Source organism: Pteropus vampyrus, unplaced genomic scaffold (genome assembly GCF_000151845.1).
Source record: "Pteropus vampyrus isolate Shadow unplaced genomic scaffold, Pvam_2.0 Scaffold34, whole genome shotgun sequence".
Lineage (NCBI taxonomy): Eukaryota > Metazoa > Chordata > Mammalia > Chiroptera > Pteropodidae > Pteropus > Pteropus vampyrus.
The window spans coordinates 6,226,869-6,231,533 of NW_011888815.1; positions in this window are offsets into that span (position 1 = coordinate 6,226,869).

Genomic DNA, 4,665 nt, shown 5'->3' on the forward strand with positions numbered 1-4,665 from the left:
AGTGGATTGACTTCGCCGTGTTCGGGGCTTCCATAGAAAGGGGACGGTTGGGGCCAGAGGGGCTGAATTATCTGTGGCCCAGGGCGCCCCCGCCTCCCGAGGGGCCTGGCCCCCACTGAGAGCCATCTGTCACTTCAAGCCGATGAAACTGATCCATCCTTCACCTTCCGCGGCAAGGCCAGCTGCGCCTAGGGCCCTCCCCATGCTTCCAGCCACAGGACACCGCCTGTGTGAGCCCCAGGCTGCGTGTCCCTCCCATGAGGAGGCTCGAGGAGGACCCAATTCCGCCTGTCCCCATACTTTGCAAAATCCCTTCGCCACGCACATGGGAGGGCCGAAGGGTCGTGTGCTGAGTTGAGCTACAGTAGGACGGGCCTCTGAGACTAACTCGAGTGTGACTTAGGGAGACCTCTGGGGCCCCCTTTCCCTGGGTGTAAAATAGGAAGACAGTGCCCAGCCCCTCAGTGACCCCGGCCTGACCCAGCCCGATGCCCTCCCTCCTGTCCAGGGTCCTTCATCACTTTCTCAGTGCTGCACTTGGCCTTGGGGACTGGGGAGAGAGGCTTCGCCTCGTGGCCTAGCGTGTGGGCATGATGTGCTGGAGCCACCTTCACGGAGGTTGCTCCGTCACAGGCCACATGGGGACACCATGCCTTTGGGGACGCCTGACCCCAGTGCGGTTTTGGGGTCTGCGTCCCAGCACCCCTCCGCTGTGAGCAGTCGCCCCTGGGGTCGCTCACCCGCACTAGCTGGAGCAGGGAGCCGGAGGCTACGGTGGCCCGCCCCTTCCCTCGCACCCCACCCCCTCGGCCCTGCTCCCGGGGGAGTCAGGCTGCGGCCGGAGCGCGAGGTCCACGTGCAGGCAGCAGTGGCACCGAGCAATGGAGACGGATCCAGCGCCTCAGGACGCATCGCCTGTACCAACTCTTGGCAAAGGCACTCCGGCCCTCCTTGCTGCCCAACAGCTCAGTGCTCTCTCCCTGACCCGTCTGCCTTTTCTGTGTCTCCCCAGGGTGGCTGACATCTGGTAGGGGACGCAAGAGCCACTGGCTTTTCCGTGGAGCCTACCTTGAGCCCTCAGCCCCATGCCAGGGCTCCGACGCAGGCCCCTCCAGAGTGGGGCCTGGGCACGGGGCAGCAAGGTGACACCACCGCCCATAGGGAGGGCAGCGAGCAGAGCTGCCTGTGGCTCCCCTCGGCCCCTGCCCCAGATGACCGAGGAGGGAGACGTGATCAGCACTGCACATCCCCACCCGCAGAGGGGAGACCTCGCAGAACCAGCAGGGTGCCTGAGCTGTCTGCAGGGCTCCCAGAGCCACCTCCCCATGCACCCCCGCCCACCGTGGTCCCCTCTGGCCACGCGGAACACCGGGGCAGGACAGCAGCCAGCCCGGATCCTCGGCCCTCAGCACGGGACCGGCTTCCCCTCCTCCTCCCGCTGGGATGCGTCCACGTGGAAGGTTCCCCAAGGTGTGGAGTCAGGCGACGAGGAGGCCTGGGTGAGGAGTGGGGCCGGCCTTGGGCCACGGGGGCCGGGAGCCACACTGGCCCGTCCCTCCGTTCCTGGTCGTGAAGTCTCGTTGGCGAGGGAGCCGCGACCTTGTACTTGAAACCCAGCTCAGCTTCCTCTCGCCTCCCAGGGCACCTTGAGCCAAGGGCGAGTGCCCTTCCACGGCTGGCGTGATTAGCGGCATCTGCCCCTGAGCCCCCGAGACCTGCTGAGTCACCCTGGGCGTCCGGGCTGCCGGGAAGGGCCGTGTGGCTGCCGTTCCTGCCACCTTCCTGCTGCACGCGGTGCGGGGACCCGAGTCACTCAGGGAGCCGCAAAACATTGTTCCAGTTTCGCATCCAGATTTCCGCCCAGCTGTGCCAGCTGTGCGACGACCTTGGAAACGTATGCTGCAAAAGAGGTGACAGGGCTGTCCCCCACTTTGGGGACGGGCGGGTACCCGCACCATTATCCCCCTGGCTTCCCGGACTGCCTGGATCAGAGCGGACCCGTGTTAGTCTCCCAAACCCCACCCTGGCCTACGACAAGCTGTCCCCAGACTCGGGCCACCGGTTCCCACCTGGGGCAGGTTGGAGGCTCCTGTCCTTTCTGCTTCCACTCTGGCCTCTGAGAAGTTCCGAAATAATAAAAAGAGGCAAGGGCGGGGGAGGGGGGGGTGCCCAAAATAAAGCGCTCTGAGGATGAAAGCTCGGATCCAGTCTCTCCACTGAAAAAGGGTTCTGTTTGTTCTTGGGTCTTTTAAAGAACAGAGCATTGTCCTCGCGAAACGGTTTCATTTTAAGCCTTTACTTTGGGGGTTTGTGCCAGTTTTGGGCTTTCTCTCCTCCCTGTGGCTACTGTGCATGAAAGGCTGGGGTCAGGCCAGGCACGGGGGTGGGGGCGGGAGCGGCCGGTTTGTCTGTGATTCACCCAAGAACAGCAGCAGGAAGCTCGTTCTACCTGGAGAAGTCTGGCTGTCTCCTTCGGGCCCGTCCCAGACTTTGCTGAGAATAATTCCTGCTTGGAAAAAAAAAAAAAAACAAAAAAAAAACAAAAAAAATGAACAATTCCCATGAAATGTTTCCAATGGTCCACGCCACCCTCAAAGCTCAGAGAGGAGGCTTTGAAGGCTTTTCACTGAACGAAAAGAAACCCTTCGCAGAGGCTGCAGAAACGCCGCCGAAATGACCCCCAGGTGTGTGGAACGCGGCCGACACGTGTGACGGGCAGAACAGCCACCCACGGTGGGGAAGGCGGGATGGACGGGAGGAACGTGGCCGGGCTGGAGGCCGCTTCCTGGGAGGTGCCAGGAGGTTTTACGATTCGAGGCAACATTCAGCCAGCGTGGACGGCGCTGCTGATCGCCTGTGCTGATGAGGGGAGCGGAGAGTCCCAAACGATGAGTAACCCCGAGCTGGAGGCGCCTTTCATCCCTCTTTCCACCTTCCAGCTGGATGGCCGGTGGGGGAGGGGAGGGTCCCAGCCCCCGGCAGAGACCCGTGGGGACCCGGGAAGGTCTTCGAGGTGGTTCCGAGCCTGGAGCCTCAACTGGATGGACATCCTCACACCCAGGTCGTTCATTCCTTTATTCATGTAGTCAGTAAACACTTCTATGGCCGTCTGCTGTCTGCCAGGCATGGTTCTGGGGGCTAGAAGCCCGGCAGAAAACAAAGACTCCTGCCGGCTGAGCTTCTGGACGTCGGCTGCACGGTCCAGCACGCCCGTGGCCCGGGCCTGGGGACAGCTGGTCGTAGGCCAGTGTGGGGTTTGGGAGACTAACACGGGTCTGCTCTGCTCCAGGCAGTGCAGACGGAACCCATGACAGTTCTCCGGGGCACACACGACGCAGGTGAGTCACCTGGGACCTGGTCAGAAGCAGAAGCAGAATCTGATCAGGAGTCAAGGAAAGGCCTGAGGCTCTGCATTTTTAACAAGCTCCCAGGTGGTGTCACCGCTTCTGGCCCCGGGTTAGACCGACCGCCGAGCTGTCTGGGTTCCCTCCCAGCCCCGTCTTCTGCAGTGTGAGCTTGGGCAAGCGTTTCGACCACATTCTGTCTCAACTTTCTCATCTATAAAAGAGAGGTTGAAATAGTTCCCACTGCACAGAAATGTATTATGGAAATGATTTTTTTTTTTTCTGCCTAAGCCTGCTCAAAGTGGGTTTTTCCATCACTCGACAGAGTCTCAGTGATGCATCTTGGGAGCTCGCTCTTCCTTGAATGGCCCTCCCTTCCCCTCCCTCCCGCTCCGTCTGCTTGGTCCACAAGGCTCCTTCCAGACCGAAAAGGTGGAAGGGAGCACAGTTTTTGTCCTCAAATGCCACCACTCGGGGTAGCCAGGCATGGGGAGGGGACGATGTCTCCAGCACACCGCTGTGGGAAATTGCATCATCCACCTAGCAGCTGGGGGACCAGAGTGGACAGCTGTGGACAGTGACATCACACAGGGACCATCGGGTCACCCAGAAAGATGGAAGGGCAGAGGACTCCTCAGCACCCGGGAGCCGGGGTCAGACTACCTGGGTGCAACACTCGGCTCATAGATAGCGTGCCTGAGCCTCTCCCTGCATCGTTTCTCTCGTGGGTAAAATGGGTTCAGCCTCGTGCCCACAGGAACAGACCCACGGGACACGCATCAGGAGGCATCTGTCCCAGGCAGGTGGCGTTATGCCTTGGGGCTGCAACATCCCGAGTGCATGAGCTTGGGATTCAGATGTCCCCAGTTGTGGTGACATTGACATGTCATGGGGACTGATGCCAACCTCAGTTCCAGTGGAGTCTCAAGTGTCTCCACGGGTGATACTGAGTAAAGTGAAAGGGTGAAGCGCATCCTCAGCCCGGGGTCCACCGACATGTCCACTGATGCCTGAGTGTCTTCAGCTGAGCAGCAACGAGCCTGTGGACCCGGCTGATCACCCCGAACCGTATTCCGCAGCCTCCCAGGGTGCAGCAGGAGCCCTGGGTCTCAGTGGGACTCCAGACCCGGTGGCAGCTACAAAGACCCCGGGCGATCCGGTCAAGCCCTCTGGGGCTCAGGTTTTCCTAACATAACATGAGAACGCTGGGGGATGATTTCTAATGCCGGCCTCCCGCGGACAAGGGTCTGGAATATTACTGACGCTGGGGTGGGGGGCTTCGCCCTGGTCCGGTCCCACCTGAAACCTAAGGAGAGGTGTC